This window comes from Ambystoma mexicanum, chromosome 5q (genome assembly GCF_040938575.1).
Source record: "Ambystoma mexicanum isolate Mex_15411 chromosome 5q, UKY_AmexF1_1, whole genome shotgun sequence".
NCBI lineage: Eukaryota > Metazoa > Chordata > Amphibia > Caudata > Ambystomatidae > Ambystoma > Ambystoma mexicanum.
The window spans coordinates 528,134,388-528,157,365 of NC_090933.1; the positions used below are offsets into that span (position 1 = coordinate 528,134,388).

General features: G+C 50.5%; 29 non-coding genes across 29 annotated transcripts; 16 read left to right on the forward strand and 13 right to left on the reverse strand.

Moving 5' to 3' along the window:
• Positions 1-581: 581 nt before the first annotated feature.
• On the reverse strand, positions 582-654 carry TRNAA-AGC (transfer RNA alanine (anticodon AGC)). Its single transcript has one exon. It is a non-coding gene; the product is annotated as a tRNA-Ala (tRNA).
• A 694-nt stretch (positions 655-1,348) lies between these two features.
• TRNAR-CCU (transfer RNA arginine (anticodon CCU)) lies at positions 1,349-1,421 on the forward strand. The gene has a single exon. It is a non-coding gene; the product is annotated as a tRNA-Arg (tRNA).
• Positions 1,422-2,011: 590 nt separating this feature from the next.
• Positions 2,012-2,084, reverse strand: TRNAA-AGC (transfer RNA alanine (anticodon AGC)). The gene has a single exon. It is a non-coding gene; the product is annotated as a tRNA-Ala (tRNA).
• Positions 2,085-2,778: 694 nt separating this feature from the next.
• On the forward strand, positions 2,779-2,851 carry TRNAR-CCU (transfer RNA arginine (anticodon CCU)). The gene has a single exon. It is a non-coding gene; the product is annotated as a tRNA-Arg (tRNA).
• Positions 2,852-3,441: 590 nt separating this feature from the next.
• TRNAA-AGC (transfer RNA alanine (anticodon AGC)) lies at positions 3,442-3,514 on the reverse strand. Its single transcript has one exon. It is a non-coding gene; the product is annotated as a tRNA-Ala (tRNA).
• A 694-nt stretch (positions 3,515-4,208) lies between these two features.
• On the forward strand, positions 4,209-4,281 carry TRNAR-CCU (transfer RNA arginine (anticodon CCU)). The gene has a single exon. It is a non-coding gene; the product is annotated as a tRNA-Arg (tRNA).
• Positions 4,282-4,881: 600 nt separating this feature from the next.
• TRNAA-AGC (transfer RNA alanine (anticodon AGC)) lies at positions 4,882-4,954 on the reverse strand. Its single transcript has one exon. It is a non-coding gene; the product is annotated as a tRNA-Ala (tRNA).
• Positions 4,955-5,648: 694 nt separating this feature from the next.
• TRNAR-CCU (transfer RNA arginine (anticodon CCU)) lies at positions 5,649-5,721 on the forward strand. The gene has a single exon. It is a non-coding gene; the product is annotated as a tRNA-Arg (tRNA).
• Positions 5,722-6,311: 590 nt separating this feature from the next.
• Positions 6,312-6,384, reverse strand: TRNAA-AGC (transfer RNA alanine (anticodon AGC)). The gene has a single exon. It is a non-coding gene; the product is annotated as a tRNA-Ala (tRNA).
• A 694-nt stretch (positions 6,385-7,078) lies between these two features.
• TRNAR-CCU (transfer RNA arginine (anticodon CCU)) lies at positions 7,079-7,151 on the forward strand. The gene has a single exon. It is a non-coding gene; the product is annotated as a tRNA-Arg (tRNA).
• A 590-nt stretch (positions 7,152-7,741) lies between these two features.
• TRNAA-AGC (transfer RNA alanine (anticodon AGC)) lies at positions 7,742-7,814 on the reverse strand. Its single transcript has one exon. It is a non-coding gene; the product is annotated as a tRNA-Ala (tRNA).
• Positions 7,815-8,508: 694 nt separating this feature from the next.
• On the forward strand, positions 8,509-8,581 carry TRNAR-CCU (transfer RNA arginine (anticodon CCU)). Its single transcript has one exon. It is a non-coding gene; the product is annotated as a tRNA-Arg (tRNA).
• A 590-nt stretch (positions 8,582-9,171) lies between these two features.
• On the reverse strand, positions 9,172-9,244 carry TRNAA-AGC (transfer RNA alanine (anticodon AGC)). Its single transcript has one exon. It is a non-coding gene; the product is annotated as a tRNA-Ala (tRNA).
• A 694-nt stretch (positions 9,245-9,938) lies between these two features.
• Positions 9,939-10,011, forward strand: TRNAR-CCU (transfer RNA arginine (anticodon CCU)). The gene has a single exon. It is a non-coding gene; the product is annotated as a tRNA-Arg (tRNA).
• Positions 10,012-11,368: 1,357 nt separating this feature from the next.
• Positions 11,369-11,441, forward strand: TRNAR-UCU (transfer RNA arginine (anticodon UCU)). The gene has a single exon. It is a non-coding gene; the product is annotated as a tRNA-Arg (tRNA).
• A 590-nt stretch (positions 11,442-12,031) lies between these two features.
• Positions 12,032-12,104, reverse strand: TRNAA-AGC (transfer RNA alanine (anticodon AGC)). The gene has a single exon. It is a non-coding gene; the product is annotated as a tRNA-Ala (tRNA).
• Positions 12,105-12,798: 694 nt separating this feature from the next.
• On the forward strand, positions 12,799-12,871 carry TRNAR-UCU (transfer RNA arginine (anticodon UCU)). The gene has a single exon. It is a non-coding gene; the product is annotated as a tRNA-Arg (tRNA).
• Positions 12,872-14,228: 1,357 nt separating this feature from the next.
• TRNAR-CCU (transfer RNA arginine (anticodon CCU)) lies at positions 14,229-14,301 on the forward strand. Its single transcript has one exon. It is a non-coding gene; the product is annotated as a tRNA-Arg (tRNA).
• Positions 14,302-14,891: 590 nt separating this feature from the next.
• Positions 14,892-14,964, reverse strand: TRNAA-AGC (transfer RNA alanine (anticodon AGC)). The gene has a single exon. It is a non-coding gene; the product is annotated as a tRNA-Ala (tRNA).
• A 694-nt stretch (positions 14,965-15,658) lies between these two features.
• TRNAR-CCU (transfer RNA arginine (anticodon CCU)) lies at positions 15,659-15,731 on the forward strand. Its single transcript has one exon. It is a non-coding gene; the product is annotated as a tRNA-Arg (tRNA).
• Positions 15,732-16,321: 590 nt separating this feature from the next.
• TRNAA-AGC (transfer RNA alanine (anticodon AGC)) lies at positions 16,322-16,394 on the reverse strand. Its single transcript has one exon. It is a non-coding gene; the product is annotated as a tRNA-Ala (tRNA).
• A 694-nt stretch (positions 16,395-17,088) lies between these two features.
• TRNAR-CCU (transfer RNA arginine (anticodon CCU)) lies at positions 17,089-17,161 on the forward strand. Its single transcript has one exon. It is a non-coding gene; the product is annotated as a tRNA-Arg (tRNA).
• Positions 17,162-17,752: 591 nt separating this feature from the next.
• TRNAA-AGC (transfer RNA alanine (anticodon AGC)) lies at positions 17,753-17,825 on the reverse strand. The gene has a single exon. It is a non-coding gene; the product is annotated as a tRNA-Ala (tRNA).
• A 692-nt stretch (positions 17,826-18,517) lies between these two features.
• On the forward strand, positions 18,518-18,590 carry TRNAR-CCU (transfer RNA arginine (anticodon CCU)). Its single transcript has one exon. It is a non-coding gene; the product is annotated as a tRNA-Arg (tRNA).
• Positions 18,591-19,947: 1,357 nt separating this feature from the next.
• On the forward strand, positions 19,948-20,020 carry TRNAR-UCU (transfer RNA arginine (anticodon UCU)). The gene has a single exon. It is a non-coding gene; the product is annotated as a tRNA-Arg (tRNA).
• A 590-nt stretch (positions 20,021-20,610) lies between these two features.
• Positions 20,611-20,683, reverse strand: TRNAA-AGC (transfer RNA alanine (anticodon AGC)). Its single transcript has one exon. It is a non-coding gene; the product is annotated as a tRNA-Ala (tRNA).
• A 694-nt stretch (positions 20,684-21,377) lies between these two features.
• Positions 21,378-21,450, forward strand: TRNAR-CCU (transfer RNA arginine (anticodon CCU)). Its single transcript has one exon. It is a non-coding gene; the product is annotated as a tRNA-Arg (tRNA).
• A 590-nt stretch (positions 21,451-22,040) lies between these two features.
• Positions 22,041-22,113, reverse strand: TRNAA-AGC (transfer RNA alanine (anticodon AGC)). The gene has a single exon. It is a non-coding gene; the product is annotated as a tRNA-Ala (tRNA).
• Positions 22,114-22,807: 694 nt separating this feature from the next.
• Positions 22,808-22,880, forward strand: TRNAR-CCU (transfer RNA arginine (anticodon CCU)). Its single transcript has one exon. It is a non-coding gene; the product is annotated as a tRNA-Arg (tRNA).
• Positions 22,881-22,978: the final 98 nt, after the last annotated feature.

Below are 22,978 nucleotides of genomic sequence, written 5' to 3' on the forward strand. Positions count from 1 at the left end.
ATTTTGTTCACACTTATGCAAAAGGTTTTTGCGGTAGTAGGGGGAGGGCGCAGGCTAGTACTTTGCTGGGCGCTGTGAAGTCCAGAACGTGCTCTGCTGGTAGCAGACTTTAAATGCCGGGAGACTGCAGAGTGTAGCAACCCCTCATGTCAGCGAAGAGACACAGATGAGTGGTAAGAAAGACAGGGAAAATATGCTTTCTGGAATCAGAGCTCCTGCAGACAGGGCTCACTCTTCTGCCAGCTCCGACCTGCTCCGATGAAAACGAAATAAAAGAGCAAAGGCTGCGCACTTTGAACCAATTATTCGAAGCATCGTATTGAACTGAAATAAAAGGTTAACAGCCCTGGGTGGCATCAAAGTGGAATTTCCTGAATATGTCACCAATGCCATGCAATGCGCCTGTTGCACAGTATCACGCCTGTTGCCGGCCCTCGTGCGGATGACTCTTTGGGATAGCAGAAAGTGGACGGAAGACTTTAAGAATGATAGTAAAAAAAACAGAAGCGAGCACATGACTTTATTTGCGACGATTGGCGAGTTTTGAATAAAATAGTGAAAATGAAGAAAAAGCGTCTTGCTGGAGAATGCGGGCATCGATCCCGCTACCTCTCGCATGCTAAGCGAGCGCTCTACCATCTGAGCTAATTCCCCTCCTCATCGAAGGCTCTCGATACACTGCTTCAGAGCTGAAGCACAGTCTCCGGCTCACACTTGCTTGGCTGTCCAGGGACCTGTAGTGCATAAAGCCCTTTCTCTTCATCTGCTGCAGGGGAAATCACAATCTCACCCCTTTGCCCAAAACAAAATACCTTCAGTGGAGCTACAAGTAAAGCTGCAGATGGCCATCCATTGCAACGAGGATTGGCCAACCAGGTATTAATAGCAGAGTGACTCCACTGCCACGCCCTTTCACGCTGGACCTGCGCTTGTGATCAAGAGGCTGCACGCCAGTCCCATAGACCCGAGAGCCCAATTGAAAAGGTGCTTGCTTCTCACTTTATTTCTCTCGCTATTTCTTGCTGTTTTAGGCCGCTGACACGCCGCCTGCAGCCAAAGGACCAGCGCTGGAGTGCCCTTTGTCATTTTTACCAGCTGGCCATATTTTACAATCGAGCGTCAGAATACCAAACAGGTAAGAGTTAGGTCTGGGAATTGAGTCCACTTTCCATCGTGTGTCCCATAAAGCGGAAGTGTCCAGCCGAGTGCAAGCAGGTGCCTTTTGCCCGCGTGTGCTGGGACACTGCAGCTTTGGACGTGAGCCAACTTGCCCTTTTCAGTGGGCCAGTACCCGTGACTCCAGTGAGAGAAGAGGAAAAGAAAGAACTTTCCCCTTCTCTGTCGAGTGGCCCCAGTGGCCTAATGGATAAGGCACTGGCCTCCTAAGCCAGGGATTGTGGGTTCGAGTCCCATCTGGGGAGGTTCGTGGCATTTTGTTCACACTTATGCAAAAGGTTTTTGCGGTAGTAGGGGGTGGGCGCAGGCTAGTACTTTGCTGGGCGCTGTGAAGTCCAGAACGTGCTCTGCTGGTAGCAGACTTTAAATGCCGGGAGACTGCAGAGTGTAGCAACCCCTCATGTCAGCGAAGAGACACAGATGAGTGGTAAGAAAGACAGGGAAAATATGCTTTCTGGAATCAGAGCTCCTGCAGACAGGGCTCACTCTTCTGCCAGCTCCGACCTGCTCCGATGAAAACGAAATAAAAGAGCAAAGGCTGCGCACTTTGAACCAATTATTCGAAGCATCGTATTGAACTGAAATAAAAGGTCAACAGCCCTGGGTGGCATCAAAGTGGAATTTCCTGAATATGTCACCAATGCCATGCAATGCGCCTGTTGCACAGTATCACGCCTGTTGCCGGCCCTCGCGCGGATGACTCTTTGGGATAGCAGAAAGTGGACGGAAGACTTTTAGGATGATAGTAAAAAAAACAGAAGCGAGCACATGACTTTATTTGCGACGATTGGTGAGTTTTGAATAAAATAGTGAAAATGAAGAAAAAGTGTCTTGCTGGAGAATGCGGGCATCGATCCCGCTACCTCTCGCATGCTAAGCGAGCGCTCTACCATCTGAGCTAATTCCCCTCCTCCTCGAAGGCTCTCGATACACTGCTTCAGAGCTGAAGCACAGTCTCCGGCTCACACTTGCTTGGCTGTCCAGGGACCTGTAGTGCATAAAGCCCTTTCTCTTCATCTGCCGCAGAGGAAATCACAATCTCACCCCTTTGCCCAAAACAAAATACCTTCAGTGGAGCTACAAGTAAAGCTGCAGATGGCCATCCATTGCAATGAGGATTGGCCAACCAGGTATTAATAGCAGAGTGACTCCACTCCCACGCCCTTTCACGCTGGACCTGCGCTTGTGATCAAGAGGCTGCACGCCAGTCCCATAGACCCGAGAGCCCAATTGAAAAGGTGCTTGCTTCTCACTTTATTTCTCTCGCTATTTCTTGCTGTTTTAGGCCGCTGACACGCCGCCTGCAGCCAAAGGACCAGCGCTGGAGTGCCCTTTGTCATTTTTACCAGCTGGCCATATTTTACAATCGAGCGTCAGAATACCAAACAGGTAAGAGTTAGGTCTGGGAATTGAGTCCACTTTCCATCGTGTGTCCCATAAAGCGGAAGTGTCCAGCCGAGTGCAAGCAGGTGCCTTTTGCCCGCGTGTGCTGGGACACTGCAGCTTTGGACGTGAGCCAACTTGCCCTTTTCAGTGGGCCAGTACCCGTGACTCCAGTGAGAGAAGAGGAAAAGAAAGAACTTTCCCCTTCTCTGTCGAGTGGCCCCAGTGGCCTAATGGATAAGGCACTGGCCTCCTAAGCCAGGGATTGTGGGTTCGAGCCCCATCTGGGGTGGTTCGTGGCATTTTGTTCACACTTATGCAAAAGGTTTTTGCGGTAGTAGGGGGAGGGCGCAGGCTAGTACTTTGCTGGGCGCTGTGAAGTCCAGAACGTGCTCTGCTGGTAGCAGACTTTAAATGCCGGGAGACTGCAGAGTGTAGCAACCCCTCATGTCAGCGAAGAGACACAGATGAGTGGTAAGAAAGACAGGGAAAATATGCTTTCTGGAATCAGAGCTCCTGCAGACAGGGCTCACTCTTCTGCCAGCTCCGACCTGCTCCGATGAAAACGAAATAAAAGAGCAAAGGCTGCGCACTTTGAACCAATTATTCTAAGCATCGTATTGAAATGAAATAAAAGGTTAACAGCCCTGGGTGGCATCAAAGTGGAATTTCCTGAATATGTCACCAATGCCATGCAATGAGCCTGTTGCACAGTATCACGCCTGTTGCCGGCCCTCGCGCGGATGACTCTTTGGGATAGCAGAAAGTGGACGGAAGACTTTTAGGATGATAGTAAAAAAACCAGAAGCGAGCACATGACTTTATTTGCGACGATTGGCGTGTTTTGAATAAAATAGTGAAAATGAAGAAAAAGCGTCTTGCTGGAGAATGCGGGCATCGATCCCGCTACCTCTCGCATGCTAAGCGAGCGCTCTACCATCTGAGCTAATTCCCCTCCTCCTGGAAGGCTCTCGATACACTGCTTCAGAGCTGAAGCACAGTCTCCGGCTCACACTTGCTTGGGTGTCCAGGGACCTGTAGTGCATAAAGCCCTTTCTCTTCATCTGCCGCAGGGGAAATCACAATCTCACCCCTTTGCCCAAAACAAAATACCTTCAGTGGAGCTACAAGTAAAGCTGCAGATGGCCATCCATTGCAACGAGGATTGGCCAACCAGGTATTAATAGCAGAGTGACTCCACTGCCACGCCCTTTCACGCTGGACCTGCGCTTGTGATCAAGAGGCTGCACGCCAGTCCCATAGACCCGAGAGCCCAATTGAAAAGGTGCTTGCTTCTCACTTTATTTCTCTCGCTATTTCTTGCTGTTTTAGGCCGCTGACACGCCGCCTGCAGCCAAAGGACCAGCGCTGGAGTGCCCTTTGTCATTTTTACCAGCTGGCCATATTTTACAATCGAGCGTCAGAATACCAAACAGGTAAGAGTTAGGTCTGGGAATTGAGTCCACTTTCCATCGTGTGTCCCATAAAGCGGAAGTGTCCAGCCGAGTGCAAGCAGGTGCCTTTTGCCCGCGTGTGCTGGGACACTGCAGCTTTGGACGTGAGCCAACTTGCCCTTTTCAGTGGGCCAGTACCCGTGACTCCAGTGAGAGAAGAGGAAAAGAAAGAACTTTCCCCTTCTCTGTCGAGTGGCCCCAGTGGCCTAATGGATAAGGCACTGGCCTCCTAAGCCAGGGATTGTGGGTTCAAGTCCCATCTGGGGTGGTTCGTGGCATTTTGTTCACACTTCTGCCAAAGCATGCAAAAGGTTTTTGCGGTAGTAGGGGGTGGGCGCAGGCTAGTACTTTGCTGGGCGCTGTGAAGTCCAGAACGTGCTCTGCTGGTAGCAGACTTTAAATGCCGGGAGACTGCAGAGTGTAGCAACCCCTCATGTCAGCGAAGAGACACAGATGAGTGGTAAGAAAGACAGGGAAAATATGCTTTCTGGAATCAGAGCTCCTGCAGACAGGGCTCACTCTTCTGCCAGCTCCGACCTGCTCCGATGAAAACGAAATAAAAGAGCAAAGGCTGCGCACTTTGAACCAATTATTCGAAGCATCGTATTGAAATGAAATAAAAGGTTAACAGCCCTGGGTGGCATCAAAGTGGAATTTCCTGAATATGTCACCAATGCCATGCAATGCGCCTGTTGCACAGTATCACGCCTCTTGCCGGCCCTCGCGCGGATGACTCTTTGGGATAGCAGAAAGTGGACGGAAGACTTTTAGGATGATAGTAAAAAAAACAGAAGCGAGCACATGACTTTATTTGCGACGATTGGCGAGTTTTGAATAAAATAGTGAAAATGAAGAAAAAGCGTCTTGCTGGAGAATGCGGGCATCGATCCCACTACCTCTCGCATGCTAAGCGAGCGCTCTACCATCTGAGCTAATTCCCCTCCTCCTCGAAGGCTCTCGATACACTGCTTCAGAGCTGAAGCACAGTCTCCGGCTCACACTTGCTTGGCTGTCCAGGGACCTGTAGTGCATAAAGCCCTTTCTCTTCATCTGCCGCAGGGGAAATCACAATCTCACCCCTTTGCCCAAAACAAAATACCTTCAGTGGAGCTACAAGTAAAGCTGCAGATGGCCATCCATTGCAACGAGGATTGGCCAACCAGGTATTAATAGCAGAGTGACTCCACTGCCACGCCCTTTCACGCTGGACCTGCGCTTGTGATCAAGAGGCTGCACGCCAGTCCCATAGACCCGAGAGCCCAATTGAAAAAGTGCTTGCTTCTCACTTTATTTCTCTCGCTATTTCTTGCTGTTTTAGGCCGCTGACACGCCGCCTGCAGCCAAAGGACCAGCGCTGGAGTGCCCTTTGTCATTTTTACCAGCTGGCCATATTTTACAATCGAGCGTCAGAATACCAAACAGGTAAGAGTTAGGTCTGGGAATTGAGTCCACTTTCCATCGTGTGTCCCATAAAGCGGAAGTGTCCAGCCGAGTGCAAGCAGGTGCCTTTTGCCCGCGTGTGCTGGGACACTGCAGCTTTGGACGTGAGCCAACTTGCCCTTTTCAGTGGGCCAGTACCCGTGACTCCAGTGAGAGAAGAGGAAAAGAAAGAACTTTCCCCTTCTCTGTCGAGTGGCCCCAGTGGCCTAATGGATAAGGCACTGGCCTCCTAAGCCAGGGATTGTGGGTTCGAGTCCCATCTGGGGTGGTTCGTGGCATTTTGTTCACACTTATGCAAAAGGTTTTTGCGGTAGTAGGGGGTGGGCGCAGGCTAGTACTTTGCTGGGCGCTGTGAAGTCCAGAACGTGCTCTGCTGGTAGCAGACTTTAAATGCCGGGAGACTGCAGAGTGTAGCAACCCCTCATGTCAGCGAAGAGACACAGATGAGTGGTAAGAAAGACAGGGAAAATATGCTTTCTGGAATCAGAGCTCCTGCAGACAGGGCTCACTCTTCTGCCAGCTCCGACCTGCTCCGATGAAAACGAAATAAAAGAGCAAAGGCTGCGCACTTTGAACCAATTATTCGAAGCATCGTATTGAAATGAAATAAAAGGTTAACAGCCCTGGGTGGCATCAAAGTGTAATTTCCTGAATATGTCACCAATGCCATGCAATGCGCCTGTTGCACAGTATCACGCCTCTTGCCGGCCCTCGCGCGGATGACTCTTTGGGATAGCAGAAAGTGGACGGAAGACTTTTAGGATGATAGTAAAAAAAACAGAAGCGAGCACATGACTTTATTTGCGACGATTGGTGAGTTTTGAATAAAATAGTGAAAATGAAGAAAAAGCGTCTTGCTGGAGAATGCGGGCATCGATCCCACTACCTCTCGCATGCTAAGCGAGCGCTCTACCATCTGAGCTAATTCCCCTCCTCCTCGAAGGCTCTCGATACACTGCTTCAGAGCTGAAGCACAGTCTCAGGCTCACACTTGCTTGGCTGTCCAGGGACCTGTAGTGCATAAAGCCCTTTCTCTTCATCTGCCGCAGAGGAAATCACAATCTCACCCCTTTGCCCAAAACAAAATACCTTCAGTGGAGCTACAAGTAAAGCTGCAGATGGCCATCCATTGCAATGAGGATTGGCCAACCAGGTATTAATAGCAGAGTGACTCCACTCCCACGCCCTTTCACGCTGGACCTGCGCTTGTGATCAAGAGGCTGCACGCCAGTCCCATAGACCCGAGAGCCCAATTGAAAAGGTGCTTGCTTCTCACTTTATTTCTCTCGCTATTTCTTGCTGTTTTAGGCCGCTGACACGCCGCCTGCAGCCAAAGGACCAGCGCTGGAGTGCCCTTTGTCATTTTTACCAGCTGGCCATATTTTACAATCGAGCGTCAGAATACCAAACAGGTAAGAGTTAGGTCTGGGAATTGAGTCCACTTTCCATCGTGTGTCCCATAAAGCGGAAGTGTCCAGCCGAGTGCAAGCAGGTGCCTTTTGCCCGCGTGTGCTGGGACACTGCAGCTTTGGACGTGAGCCAACTTGCCCTTTTCAGTGGGCCAGTACCCGTGACTCCAGTGAGAGAAGAGGAAAAGAAAGAACTTTCCCCTTCTCTGTCGAGTGGCCCCAGTGGCCTAATGGATAAGGCACTGGCCTCCTAAGCCAGGGATTGTGGGTTCGAGCCCCATCTGGGGTGGTTCGTGGCATTTTGTTCACACTTATGCAAAAGGTTTTTGCGGTAGTAGGGGGAGGGCGCAGGCTAGTACTTTGCTGGGCGCTGTGAAGTCCAGAACGTGCTCTGCTGGTAGCAGACTTTAAATGCCGGGAGACTGCAGAGTGTAGCAACCCCTCATGTCAGCGAAGAGACACAGATGAGTGGTAAGAAAGACAGGGAAAATATGCTTTCTGGAATCAGAGCTCCTGCAGACAGGGCTCACTCTTCTGCCAGCTCCGACCTGCTCCGATGAAAACGAAATAAAAGAGCAAAGGCTGCGCACTTTGAACCAATTATTCGAAGCATCGTATTGAACTGAAATAAAAGGTTAACAGCCCTGGGTGGCATCAAAGTGGAATTTCCTGAATATGTCACCAATGCCATGCAATGCGCCTGTTGCACAGTATCACGCCTGTTGCCGGCCCTCGTGCGGATGACTCTTTGGGATAGCAGAAAGTGGACGGAAGACTTTAAGAATGATAGTAAAAAAAACAGAAGCGAGCACATGACTTTATTTGCGACGATTGGCGAGTTTTGAATAAAATAGTGAAAATGAAGAAAAAGCGTCTTGCTGGAGAATGCGGGCATCGATCCCGCTACCTCTCGCATGCTAAGCGAGCGCTCTACCATCTGAGCTAATTCCCCTCCTCATCGAAGGCTCTCGATACACTGCTTCAGAGCTGAAGCACAGTCTCCGGCTCACACTTGCTTGGCTGTCCAGGGACCTGTAGTGCATAAAGCCCTTTCTCTTCATCTGCCGCAGGGGAAATCACAATCTCACCCCTTTGCCCAAAACAAAATACCTTCAGTGGAGCTACAAGTAAAGCTGCAGATGGCCATCCATTGCAACGAGGATTGGCCAACCAGGTATTAATAGCAGAGTGACTCCACTGCCACGCCCTTTCACGCTGGACCTGCGCTTGTGATCAAGAGGCTGCACGCCAGTCCCATAGACCCGAGAGCCCAATTGAAAAGGTGCTTGCTTCTCACTTTATTTCTCTCGCTATTTCTTGCTGTTTTAGGCCGCTGACACGCCGCCTGCAGCCAAAGGACCAGCGCTGGAGTGCCCTTTGTCATTTTTACCAGCTGGCCATATTTTACAATCGAGCGTCAGAATACCAAACAGGTAAGAGTTAGGTCTGGGAATTGAGTCCACTTTCCATCGTGTGTCCCATAAAGCGGAAGTGTCCAGCCGAGTGCAAGCAGGTGCCTTTTGCCCGCGTGTGCTGGGACACTGCAGCTTTGGACGTGAGCCAACTTGCCCTTTTCAGTGGGCCAGTACCCGTGACTCCAGTGAGAGAAGAGGAAAAGAAAGAACTTTCCCCTTCTCTGTCGAGTGGCCCCAGTGGCCTAATGGATAAGGCACTGGCCTCCTAAGCCAGGGATTGTGGGTTCGAGTCCCATCTGGGGAGGTTCGTGGCATTTTGTTCACACTTATGCAAAAGGTTTTTGCGGTAGTAGGGGGTGGGCGCAGGCTAGTACTTTGCTGGGCGCTGTGAAGTCCAGAACGTGCTCTGCTGGTAGCAGACTTTAAATGCCGGGAGACTGCAGAGTGTAGCAACCCCTCATGTCAGCGAAGAGACACAGATGAGTGGTAAGAAAGACAGGGAAAATATGCTTTCTGGAATCAGAGCTCCTGCAGACAGGGCTCACTCTTCTGCCAGCTCCGACCTGCTCCGATGAAAACGAAATAAAAGAGCAAAGGCTGCGCACTTTGAACCAATTATTCGAAGCATCGTATTGAACTGAAATAAAAGGTCAACAGCCCTGGGTGGCATCAAAGTGGAATTTCCTGAATATGTCACCAATGCCATGCAATGCGCCTGTTGCACAGTATCACGCCTGTTGCCGGCCCTCGCGCGGATGACTCTTTGGGATAGCAGAAAGTGGACGGAAGACTTTTAGGATGATAGTAAAAAAAACAGAAGCGAGCACATGACTTTATTTGCGACGATTGGTGAGTTTTGAATAAAATAGTGAAAATGAAGAAAAAGTGTCTTGCTGGAGAATGCGGGCATCGATCCCGCTACCTCTCGCATGCTAAGCGAGCGCTCTACCATCTGAGCTAATTCCCCTCCTCCTCGAAGGCTCTCGATACACTGCTTCAGAGCTGAAGCACAGTCTCCGGCTCACACTTGCTTGGCTGTCCAGGGACCTGTAGTGCATAAAGCCCTTTCTCTTCATCTGCCGCAGAGGAAATCACAATCTCACCCCTTTGCCCAAAACAAAATACCTTCAGTGGAGCTACAAGTAAAGCTGCAGATGGCCATCCATTGCAATGAGGATTGGCCAACCAGGTATTAATAGCAGAGTGACTCCACTCCCACGCCCTTTCACGCTGGACCTGCGCTTGTGATCAAGAGGCTGCACGCCAGTCCCATAGACCCGAGAGCCCAATTGAAAAGGTGCTTGCTTCTCACTTCATTTCTCTCGCTATTTCTTGCTGTTTTAGTCCGCTGACACGCCGCCTGCAGCCAAAGGACCAGCGCTGGAGTGCCCTTTGTCATTTTTACCAGCTGGCCATATTTTACAATCGAGCGTCAGAATACCAAACAGGTAAGAGTTAGGTCTGGGAATTGAGTCCACTTTCCATCGTGTGTCCCATAAAGCGGAAGTGTCCAGCCGAGTGCAAGCAGGTGCCTTTTGCCCGCGTGTGCTGGGACACTGCAGCTTTGGACGTGAGCCAACTTGCCCTTTTCAGTGGGCCAGTACCCGTGACTCCAGTGAGAGAAGAGGAAAAGAAAGAACTTTCCCCTTCTCTGTCGAGTGGCCCCAGTGGCCTAATGGATAAGGCACTGGCCTCCTAAGCCAGGGATTGTGGGTTCGAGCCCCATCTGGGGTGGTTCGTGGCATTTTGTTCACACTTATGCAAAAGGTTTTTGCGGTAGTAGGGGGAGGGCGCAGGCTAGTACTTTGCTGGGCGCTGTGAAGTCCAGAACGTGCTCTGCTGGTAGCAGACTTTAAATGCCGGGAGACTGCAGAGTGTAGCAACCCCTCATGTCAGCGAAGAGACACAGATGAGTGGTAAGAAAGACAGGGAAAATATGCTTTCTGGAATCAGAGCTCCTGCAGACAGGGCTCACTCTTCTGCCAGCTCCGACCTGCTCCGATGAAAACGAAATAAAAGAGCAAAGGCTGCGCACTTTGAACCAATTATTCTAAGCATCGTATTGAAATGAAATAAAAGGTTAACAGCCCTGGGTGGCATCAAAGTGGAATTTCCTGAATATGTCACCAATGCCATGCAATGAGCCTGTTGCACAGTATCACGCCTGTTGCCGGCCCTCGCGCGGATGACTCTTTGGGATAGCAGAAAGTGGACGGAAGACTTTTAGGATGATAGTAAAAAAACCAGAAGCGAGCACATGACTTTATTTGCGACGATTGGCGAGTTTTGAATAAAATAGTGAAAATGAAGAAAAAGCGTCTTGCTGGAGAATGCGGGCATCGATCCTGCTACCTCTCGCATGCTAAGCGAGCGCTCTACCATCTGAGCTAATTCCCCTCCTCCTCGAAGGCTCTCGATACACTGCTTCAGAGCTGAAGCACAGTCTCCGGCTCACACTTGCTTGGCTGTCCAGGGACCTGTAGTGCATAAAGCCCTTTCTCTTCATCTGCCGCAGGGGAAATCACAATCTCACCCCTTTGCCCAAAACAAAATACCTTCAGTGGAGCTACAAGTAAAGCTGCAGATGGCCATCCATTGCAACGAGGATTGGCCAACCAGGTATTAATAGCAGAGTGACTCCACTGCCACGCCCTTTCACGCTGGACCTGCGCTTGTGATCAAGAGGCTGCACGCCAGTCCCATAGACCCGAGAGCCCAATTGAAAAGGTGCTTGCTTCTCACTTTATTTCTCTCGCTATTTCTTGCTGTTTTAGGCCGCTGACACGCCGCCTGCAGCCAAAGGACCAGCGCTGGAGTGCCCTTTGTCATTTTTACCAGCTGGCCATATTTTACAATCGAGCGTCAGAATACCAAACAGGTAAGAGTTAGGTCTGGGAATTGAGTCCACTTTCCATCGTGTGTCCCATAAAGCGGAAGTGTCCAGCCGAGTGCAAGCAGGTGCCTTTTGCCCGCGTGTGCTGGGACACTGCAGCTTTGGACGTGAGCCAACTTGCCCTTTTCAGTGGGCCAGTACCCGTGACTCCAGTGAGAGAAGAGGAAAAGAAAGAACTTTCCCCTTCTCTGTCGAGTTGCCCCAGTGGCCTAATGGATAAGGCACTGGCCTTCTAAGCCAGGGATTGTGGGTTCGAGTCCCATCTGGGGTGGTTCGTGGCATTTTGTTCACACTTATGCAAAAGGTTTTTGCGGTAGTAGGGGGTGGGCGCAGGCTAGTACTTTGCTGGGCGCTGTGAAGTCCAGAACGTGCTCTGCTGGTAGCAGACTTTAAATGCCGGGAGACTGCAGAGTGTAGCAACCCCTCATGTCAGCGAAGAGACACAGATGAGTGGTAAGAAAGACAGGGAAAATATGCTTTCTGGAATCAGAGCTCCTGCAGACAGGGCTCACTCTTCTGCCAGCTCCGACCTGCTCCGATGAAAACGAAATAAAAGAGCAAAGGCTGCGCACTTTGAACCAATTATTCTAAGCATCGTATTGAAATGAAATAAAAGGTTAACAGCCCTGGGTGGCATCAAAGTGGAATTTCCTGAATATGTCACCAATGCCATGCAATGCGCCTGTTGCACAGTATCACGCCTGTTGCCGGCCCTCGCGCGGATGACTCTTTGGGATAGCAGAAAGTGGACGGAAGACTTTTAGGATGATAGTAAAAAAAACAGAAGCGAGCACATGACTTTATTTGCGACGATTGGCGAGTTTTGAATAAAATAGTGAAAATGAAGAAAAAGCGTCTTGCTGGAGAATGCGGGCATCGATCCCGCTACCTCTCGCATGCTAAGCGAGCGCTCTACCATCTGAGCTAATTCCCCTCCTCCTCGAAGGCTCTCGATACACTGCTTCAGAGCTGAAGCACAGTCTCCGGCTCACACTTGCTTGGCTGTCCAGGGACCTGTAGTGCATAAAGCCCTTTCTCTTCATCTGCCGCAGAGGAAATCACAATCTCACCCCTTTGCCCAAAACAAAATACCTTCAGTGGAGCTACAAGTAAAGCTGCAGATGGCCATCCATTGCAACGAGGATTGGCCAACCAGGTATTAATAGCAGAGTGACTCCACTGCCACGCCCTTTCACGCTGGACCTGCGCTTGTGATCAAGAGGCTGCACGCCAGTCCCATAGACCCGAGAGCCCAATTGAAAAGGTGCTTGCTTCTCACTTTATTTCTCTCGCTATTTCTTGCTGTTTTAGGCCGCTGACACGCCGCCTGCAGCCAAAGGACCAGCGCTGGAGTGCCCTTTGTCATTTTTACCAGCTGGCCATATTTTACAATCGAGCGTCAGAATACCAAACAGGTAAGAGTTAGGTCTGGGAATTGAGTCCACTTTCCATCGTGTGTCCCATAAAGCGGAAGTGTCCAGCCGAGTGCAAGCAGGTGCCTTTTGCCCGCGTGTGCTGGGACACTGCAGCTTTGGACGTGAGCCAACTTGCCCTTTTCAGTGGGCCAGTACCCGTGACTCCAGTGAGAGAAGAGGAAAAGAAAGAACTTTCCCCTTCTCTGTCGAGTTGCCCCAGTGGCCTAATGGATAAGGCACTGGCCTTCTAAGCCAGGGATTGTGGGTTCGAGTCCCATCTGGGGTGGTTCGTGGCATTTTGTTCACACTTATGCAAAAGGTTTTTGCGGTAGTAGGGGGTGGGCGCAGGCTAGTACTTTGCTGGGCGCTGTGAAGTCCAGAACGTGCTCTGCTGGTAGCAGACTTTAAATGCCGGGAGACTGCAGAGTGTAGCAACCCCTCATGTCAGCGAAGAGACACAGATGAGTGGTAAGAAAGACAGGGAAAATATGCTTTCTGGAATCAGAGCTCCTGCAGACAGGGCTCACTCTTCTGCCAGCTCCGACCTGCTCCGATGAAAACGAAATAAAAGAGCAAAGGCTGCGCACTTTGAACCAATTATTCTAAGCATCGTATTGAAATGAAATAAAAGGTTAACAGCCCTGGGTGGCATCAAAGTGGAATTTCCTGAATATGTCACCAATGCCATGCAATGCGCCTGTTGCACAGTATCACGCCTGTTGCCGGCCCTCGCGCGGATGACTCTTTGGGATAGCAGAAAGTGGACGGAAGACTTTTAGGATGATAGTAAAAAAAACAGAAGCGAGCACATGACTTTATTTGCGACGATTGGCGAGTTTTGAATAAAATAGTGAAAATGAAGAAAAAGCGTCTTGCTGGAGAATGCGGGCATCGATCCCGCTACCTCTCGCATGCTAAGTGAGCGCTCTACCATCTGAGCTAATTCCCCTCCTCCTCGAAGGCTCTCGATACACTGCTTCAGAGCTGAAGCACAGTCTCCGGCTCACACTTGCTTGGCTGTCCAGGGACCTGTAGTGCATAAAGCCCTTTCTCTTCATCTGCCGCAGGGGAAATCACAATCTCACCCCTTTGCCCAAAACAAAATACCTTCAGTGGAGCTACAAGTAAAGCTGCAGATGGCCATCCATTGCAACGAGGATTGGCCAACCAGGTATTAATAGCAGAGTGACTCCACTGCCACGCCCTTTCACGCTGGACCTGCGCTTGTGATCAAGAGGCTGCACGCCAGTCCCATAGACCCGAGAGCCCAATTGAAAAGGTGCTTGCTTCTCACTTTATTTCTCTCGCTATTTCTTGCTGTTTTAGGCCGCTGACACGCCGCCTGCAGCCAAAGGACCAGCGCTGGAGTGCCCTTTGTCATTTTTACCAGCTGGCCATATTTTACAATCGAGCGTCAGAATACCAAACAGGTAAGAGTTAGGTCTGGGAATTGAGTCCACTTTCCATCGTGTGTCCCATAAAGCGGAAGTGTCCAGCCGAGTGCAAGCAGGTGCCTTTTGCCCGCGTGTGCTGGGACACTGCAGCTTTGGACGTGAGCCAACTTGCCCTTTTCAGTGGGCCAGTACCCGTGACTCCAGTGAGAGAAGAGGAAAAGAAAGAACTTTCCCCTTCTCTGTCGAGTGGCCCCAGTGGCCTAATGGATAAGGCACTGGCCTCCTAAGCCAGGGATTGTGGGTTCGAGTCCCATCTGGGGTGGTTCGTGGCATTTTGTTCACACTTATGCAAAAGGTTTTTGCGGTAGTAGGGGGAGGGCGCAGGCTAGTACTTTGCTGGGCGCTGTGAAGTCCAGAACGTGCTCTGCTGGTAGCAGACTTTAAATGCCGGGAGACTGCAGAGTGTAGCAACCCCTCATGTCAGCGAAGAGACACAGATGAGTGGTAAGAAAGACAGGGAAAATATGCTTTCTGGAATCAGAGCTCCTGCAGACAGGGCTCACTCTTCTGCCAGCTCCGACCTGCTCCGATGAAAACGAAATAAAAGAGCAAAGGCTGCGCACTTTGAACCAATTATTCTAAGCATCGTATTGAAATGAAATAAAAGGTTAACAGCCCTGGGTGGCATCAAAGTGGAATTTCCTGAATATGTCACCAATGCCATGCAATGCGCCTGTTGCACAGTATCACGCCTGTTGCCGGCCCTCGCGCGGATGACTCTTTGGGATAGCAGAAAGTGGACGGAAGACTTTTAGGATGATAGTAAAAGAAACAGAAGCGAGCACATGACTTTATTTGCGACGATTGGCGAGTTTTGAATAAAATAGTGAAAATGAAGAAAAAGCGTCTTGCTGGAGAATGCGGGCATCGATCCCGCTACCTCTCGCATGCTAAGCGAGCGCTCTACCATCTGAGCTAATTCCCCTCCTCCTCGAAGGCTCTCGATACACTGCTTCAGAGCTGAAGCACAGTCTCCGGCTCACACTTGCTTGGCTGTCCAGGGACCTGTAGTGCATAAAGCCCTTTCTCTTCATCTGCCGCAGGGGAAATCACAATCTCACCCCTTTGCCCAAAACAAAATACCTTCAGTGGAGCTACAAGTAAAGCTGCAGATGGCCATCCATTGCAACGAGGATTGGCCAACCAGGTATTAATAGCAGAGTGACTCCACTGCCACGCCCTTTCACGCTGGACCTGCGCTTGTGATCAAGAGGCTGCACGCCAGTCCCATAGACCCGAGAGCCCAATTGAAAAGGTGCTTGCTTCTCACTTTATTTCTCTCGCTATTTCTTGCTGTTTTAGGCCGCTGACACGCCGCCTGCAGCCAAAGGACCAGCGCTGGAGTGCCCTTTGTCATTTTTACCAGCTGGCCATATTTTACAATCGAGCGTCAGAATACCAAACAGGTAAGAGTTAGGTCTGGGAATTGAGTCCACTTTCCATCGTGTGTCCCATAAAGCGGAAGTGTCCAGCCGAGTGCAAGCAGGTGCCTTTTGCCCGCGTGTGCTGGGACACTGCAGCTTTGGACGTGAGCCAACTTGCCCTTTTCAGTGGGCCAGTACCCGTGACTCCAGTGAGAGAAGAGGAAAAGAAAGAACTTTCCCCTTCTCTGTCGAGTGGCCCCAGTGGCCTAATGGATAAGGCACTGGCCTCCTAAGCCAGGGATTGTGGGTTCGAGTCCCATCTGGGGTGGTTCGTGGCATTTTGTTCACACTTATGCAAAAGGTTTTTGCGGTAGTAGGGGGAGGGCGCAGGCTAGTACTTTGCTGGGCGCTGTGAAGTCCAGAACGTGCTCTGCTGGTAGCAGACTTTAAATGCCGGGAGACTGCAGAGTGTAGCAACCCCTCATGTCAGCGAAGAGACACAGATGAGTGGTAAGAAAGACAGGGAAAATATGCTTTCTGGAATCAGAGCTCCTGCAGACAGGGCTCACTCTTCTGCCAGCTCCGACCTGCTCCGATGAAAACGAAATAAAAGAGCAAAGGCTGCGCACTTTGAACCAATTATTCGAAGCATCGTATTGAAATGAAATAAAAGGTTAACAGCCCTGGGTGGCATCAAAGTGGAATTTCCTGAATATGTCACCAATGCCATGCAATGCGCCTGTTGCACAGTATCACGCCTGTTGCCGGCCCTCGCGCGGATGACTCTTTGGGATAGCAGAAAGTGGACGGAAGACTTTTAGGATGATAGTAAAAAAAACAGAAGCGAGCACATGACTTTATTTGCGACGATTGGTGAGTTTTGAATAAAATAGTGAAAATGAAGAAAAAGTGTCTTGCTGGAGAATGCGGGCATCGATCCCGCTACCTCTCGCATGCTAAGCGAGCGCTCTACCATCTGAGCTAATTCCCCTTCTCCTCGAAGGCTCTCGATACACTGCTTCAGAGCTGAAGCACAGTCTCCGGCTCACACTTGCTTGGCTGTCCAGGGACCTGTAGTGCATAAAGCCCTTTCTCTTCATCTGCCGCAGAGGAAATCACAATCTCACCCCTTTGCCCAAAACAAAATACCTTCAGTGGAGCTACAAGTAAAGCTGCAGATGGCCATCCATTGCAATGAGGATTGGCCAACCAGGTATTAATAGCAGAGTGACTCCACTCCCACGCCCTTTCACGCTGGACCTGTGCTTGTGATCAAGAGGCTGCACGCCAGTCCCATAGACCCGAGAGCCCAATTGAAAAGGTGCTTGCTTCTCACTTTATTTCTCTCGCTATTTCTTGCTGTTTTAGGCCGCTGACACGCCGCCTGCAGCCAAAGGACCAGCGCTGGAGTGCCCTTTGTCATTTTTACCAGCTGGCCATATTTTACAATCGAGCGTCAGAATACCAAACAGGTAAGAGTTAGGTCTGGGAATTGAGTCCACTTTCCATCGTGTGTCCCATAAAGCGGAAGTGTCCAGCCGAGTGCAAGCAGGTGCCTTTTGCCCGCGTGTGCTGGGACACTGCAGCTTTGGACGTGAGCCAACTTGCCCTTTTCAGTGGGCCAGTACCCGTGACTCCAGTGAGAGAAGAGGAAAAGAAAGAACTTTCCCCTTCTCTGTCGAGTGGCCCCAGTGGCCTAATGGATAAGGCACTGGCCTCCTAAGCCAGGGATTGTGGGTTCGAGCCCCATCTGGGGTGGTTCGTGGCATTTTGTTCACACTTATGCAAAAGGTTTTTGCGGTAGTAGGGGGAGGGCGCAGGCTCTGGACTTTGCTGGGCGCTGTGAAGTCCAGAACGTGCTCTGCTGGTAGCAGACTTTAAATGCCGGGAGACTGCAGAGTGTAGCAACCCCTCATGTCAGCGAAGAGACACAGATGAGTGGTAAGAAAGACAGGGAAAATATGCTTTCTGGAATCAGAGCTCCTGCAGACAGGGCTCACTCTTCTGCCAGCTCCGACCTGCTCCGATGAAAACGAAATAAAAGAGCAAAGGCTGCGCACTTTGAACCAATTATTCGAAGCATCGTATTGAAATGAAATAAAAGGTTAACAGCCCTGGGTGGCATCAAAGTGGAATTTCCTGAATATGTCACCAATGCCATGCAATGCGCCTGTTGCACAGTATCACGCCTCTTGCCGGCCCTCGCGCGGATGACTCTTTGGGATAGCAGAAAGTGGACGGAAGACTTTTAGGATGATAGTAAAAAAAACAGAAGCGAGCACATGACTTTATTTGCGACGATTGGTGAGTTTTGAATAAAATAGTGAAAATGAAGAAAAAGTGTCTTGCTGGAGAATGCGGGCATCGATCCCGCTACCTCTCGCATGCTAAGCGAGCGCTCTACCATCTGAGCTAATTCCCCTCCTCTTGAAGGCTCTCGATACACTGCTTCAGAGCTGAAGCACAGTCTCCGGCTCACACTTGCTTGGCTGTCCAGGGACCTGTAGTGCATAAAGCCCTTTCTCTTCAAATGCCGCAGAGGAAATCACAATCTCACCCCTTTGCCCAAAACAAAATACCTTCAGTGGAGCTACAAGTAAAGCTGCAGATGGCCATCCATTGCAATGAGGATTGGCCAACCAGGTATTAATAGCAGAGTGACTCCTCTCCCACGCCCTTTCACGCTGGACCTGCGCTTGTGATCAAGAGGCTGCACGCCAGTCCCATAGACCCGAGAGCCCAATTGAAAAGGTGCTTGCTTCTCACTTTATTTCTCTCGCTATTTCTTGCTGTTTTAGGCCGCTGACACGCCGCCTGCAGCCAAAGGACCAGCGCTGGAGTGCCCTTTGTCATTTTTACCAGCTGGCCATATTTTACAATCGAGCGTCAGAATACCAAACAGGTAAGAGTTAGGTCTGGGAATTGAGTCCACTTTCCATCGTGTGTCCCATAAAGCGGAAGTGTCCAGCCGAGTGCAAGCAGGTGCCTTTTGCCCGCGTGTGCTGGGACACTGCAGCTTTGGACGTGAGCCAACTTGCCCTTTTCAGTGGGCCAGTACCCGTGACTCCAGTGAGAGAAGAGGAAAAGAAAGAACTTCCCCTTCTCTGTCGAGTGGCCCCAGTGGCCTAATGGATAAGGCACTGGCCTCCTAAGCCAGGGATTGTGGGTTCGAGTCCCATCTGGGGTGGTTCGTGGCATTTTGTTCACACTTATGCAAAAGGTTTTTGCGGTAGTAGGGGGAGGGCGCAGGCTAGTACTTTGCTGGGCGCTGTGAAGTCCAGAACGTGCTCTGCTGGTAGCAGACTTTAAATGCCGGGAGACTGCAGAGTGTAGCAACCCCTCATGTCAGCGAAGAGACACAGATGAGTGGTAAGAAAGACAGGGAAAATATGCTTTCTGGAATCAGAGCTCCTGCAGACAGGGCTCACTCTTCTGCCAGCTCCGACCTGCTCCGATGAAAACGAAATAAAAGAGCAAAGGCTGCGCACTTTGAACCAATTATTCTAAGCATCGTATTGAAATGAAATAAAAGGTTAACAGCCCTGGGTGGCATCAAAGTGGAATTTCCTGAATATGTCACCAATGCCATGCAATGAGCCTGTTGCACAGTATCACGCCTGTTGCCGGCCCTCGCGCGGATGACTCTTTGGGATAGCAGAAAGTGGACGGAAGACTTTTAGGATGATAGTAAAAAAACCAGAAGCGAGCACATGACTTTATTTGCGACGATTGGCGAGTTTTGAATAAAATAGTGAAAATGAAGAAAAAGCGTCTTGCTGGAGAATGCGGGCATCGATCCTGCTACCTCTCGCATGCTAAGCGAGCGCTCTACCATCTGAGCTAATTCCCCTCCTCCTCGAAGGCTCTCGATACACTGCTTCAGAGCTGAAGCACAGTCTCCGGCTCACACTTGCTTGGCTGTCCAGGGACCTGTAGTGCATAAAGCCCTTTCTCTTCATCTGCCGCAGGGGAAATCACAATCTCACCCCTTTGCCCAAAACAAAATACCTTCAGTGGAGCTACAAGTAAAGCTGCAGATGGCCATCCATTGCAACGAGGATTGGCCAACCAGGTATTAATAGCAGAGTGACTCCACTGCCACGCCCTTTCACGCTGGACCTGCGCTTGTGATCAAGAGGCTGCACGCCAGTCCCATAGACCCGAGAGCCCAATTGAAAAGGTGCTTGCTTCTCACTTTATTTCTCTCGCTATTTCTTGCTGTTTTAGGCCGCTGACACGCCGCCTGCAGCCAAAGGACCAGCGCTGGAGTGCCCTTTGTCATTTTTACCAGCTGGCCATATTTTACAATCGAGCGTCAGAATACCAAACAGGTAAGAGTTAGGTCTGGGAATTGAGTCCACTTTCCATCGTGTGTCCCATAAAGCGGAAGTGTCCAGCCGAGTGCAAGCAGGTGCCTTTTGCCCGCGTGTGCTGGGACACTGCAGCTTTGGACGTGAGCCAACTTGCCCTTTTCAGTGGGCCAGTACCCGTGACTCCAGTGAGAGAAGAGGAAAAGAAAGAACTTTCCCCTTCTCTGTCGAGTTGCCCCAGTGGCCTAATGGATAAGGCACTGGCCTTCTAAGCCAGGGATTGTGGGTTCGAGTCCCATCTGGGGTGGTTCGTGGCATTTTGTTCACACTTATGCAAAAGGTTTTTGCGGTAGTAGGGGGTGGGCGCAGGCTAGTACTTTGCTGGGCGCTGTGAAGTCCAGAACGTGCTCTGCTGGTAGCAGACTTTAAATGCCGGGAGACTGCAGAGTGTAGCAACCCCTCATGTCAGCGAAGAGACACAGATGAGTGGTAAGAAAGACAGGGAAAATATGCTTTCTGGAATCAGAGCTCCTGCAGACAGGGCTCACTCTTCTGCCAGCTCCGACCTGCTCCGATGAAAACGAAATAAAAGAGCAAAGGCTGCGCACTTTGAACCAATTATTCTAAGCATCGTATTGAAATGAAATAAAAGGTTAACAGCCCTGGGTGGCATCAAAGTGGAATTTCCTGAATATGTCACCAATGCCATGCAATGCGCCTGTTGCACAGTATCACGCCTGTTGCCGGCCCTCGCGCGGATGACTCTTTGGGATAGCAGAAAGTGGACGGAAGACTTTTAGGATGATAGTAAAAAAAACAGAAGCGAGCACATGACTTTATTTGCGACGATTGGCGAGTTTTGAATAAAATAGTGAAAATGAAGAAAAAGCGTCTTGCTGGAGAATGCGGGCATCGATCCCGCTACCTCTCGCATGCTAAGCGAGCGCTCTACCATCTGAGCTAATTCCCCTCCTCCTCGAAGGCTCTCGATACACTGCTTCAGAGCTGAAGCACAGTCTCCGGCTCACACTTGCTTGGCTGTCCAGGGACCTGTAGTGCATAAAGCCCTTTCTCTTCATCTGCCACAGGGGAAATCACAATCTCACCCCTTTGCCCAAAACAAAATACCTTCAGTGGAGCTACAAGTAAAGCTGCAGATGGCCATCCATTGCAACGAGGATTGGCCAACCAGGTATTAATAGCAGAGTGACTCCACTGCCACGCCCTTTCACGCTGGACCTGCGCTTGTGATCAAGAGGCTGCACGCCAGTCCCATAGACCCGAGAGCCCAATTGAAAAGGTGCTTGCTTCTCACTTTATTTCTCTCGCTATTTCTTGCTGTTTTAGGCCGCTGACACGCCGCCTGCAGCCAAAGGACCAGCGCTGGAGTGCCCTTTGTCATTTTTACCAGCTGGCCATATTTTACAATCGAGCGTCAGAATACCAAACAGGTAAGAGTTAGGTCTGGGAATTGAGTCCACTTTCCATCGTGTGTCCCATAAAGCGGAAGTGTCCAGCCGAGTGCAAGCAGGTGCCTTTTGCCCGCGTGTGCTGGGACACTGCAGCTTTGGACGTGAGCCAACTTGCCCTTTTCAGTGGGCCAGTACCCGTGACTCCAGTGAGAGAAGAGGAAAAGAAAGAACTTTCCCCTTCTCTGTCGAGTGGCCCCAGTGGCCTAATGGATAAGGCACTGGCCTCCTAAGCCAGGGATTGTGGGTTCGAGTCCCATCTGGGGTGGTTCGTGGCATTTTGTTCACACTTATGCAAAAGGTTTTTGCGGTAGTAGGGGGAGGGCGCAGGCTAGTACTTTGCTGGGCGCTGTGAAGTCCAGAACGTGCTCTGCTGGTAGCAGACTTTAAATGCCGGGAGACTGCAGAGTGTAGCAACCCCTCATGTCAGCGAAGAGACACAGATGAGTGGTAAGAAAGACAGGGAAAATATGCTTTCTGGAATCAGAGCTCCTGCAGACAGGGCTCACTCTTCTGCCAGCTCCGACCTGCTCCGATGAAAACGAAATAAAAGAGCAAAGGCTGCGCACTTTGAACCAATTATTCTAAGCATCGTATTGAAATGAAATAAAAGGTTAACAGCCCTGGGTGGCATCAAAGTGGAATTTCCTGAATATGTCACCAATGCCATGCAATGCGCCTGTTGCACAGTATCACGCCTGTTGCCGGCCCTCGCGCGGATGACTCTTTGGGATAGCAGAAAGTGGACGGAAGACTTTTAGGATGATAGTAAAAAAAACAGAAGCGAGCACATGACTTTATTTGCGACGATTGGCGAGTTTTGAATAAAATAGTGAAAATGAAGAAAAAGCGTCTTGCTGGAGAATGCGGGCATCGATCCCGCTACCTCTCGCATGCTAAGCGAGCGCTCTACCATCTGAGCTAATTCCCCTCCTCCTCGAAGGCTCTCGATACACTGCTTCAGAGCTGAAGCACAGTCTCCGGCTCACACTTGCTTGGCTGTCCAGGGACCTGTAGTGCATAAAGCCCTTTCTCTTCATCTGCCGCAGGGGAAATCACAATCTCACCCCTTTGCCCAAAACAAAATACCTTCAGTGGAGCTACAAGTAAAGCTGCAGATGGCCATCCATTGCAACGAGGATTGGCCAACCAGGTATTAATAGCAGAGTGACTCCACTGCCACGCCCTTTCACGCTGGACCTGCGCTTGTGATCAAGAGGCTGCACGCCAGTCCCATAGACCCGAGAGCCCAATTGAAAAGGTGCTTGCTTCTCACTTTATTTCTCTCGCTATTTCTTGCTGTTTTAGGCCGCTGACACGCCGCCTGCAGCCAAAGGACCAGCGCTGGAGTGCCCTTTGTCATTTTTACCAGCTGGCCATATTTTACAATCGAGCGTCAGAATACCAAACAGGTAAGAGTTAGGTCTGGGAATTGAGTCCACTTTCCATCGTGTGTCCCATAAAGCGGAAGTGTCCAGCCGAGTGCAAGCAGGTGCCTTTTGCCCGCGTGTGCTGGGACACTGCAGCTTTGGACGTGAGCCAACTTGCCCTTTTCAGTGGGCCAGTACCCGTGACTCCAGTGAGAGAAGAGGAAAAGAAAGAACTTTCCCCTTCTCTGTCGAGTGGCCCCAGTGGCCTAATGGATAAGGCACTGGCCTCCTAAGCCAGGGATTGTGGGTTCGAGCCCCATCTGGGGTGGTTCGTGGCATTTTGTTCACACTTATGCAAAAGGTTTTTGCGGTAGTAGGGGGAGGGCGCAGGCTCTGGACTTTGCTGGGCGCTGTGAAGTCCAGAAC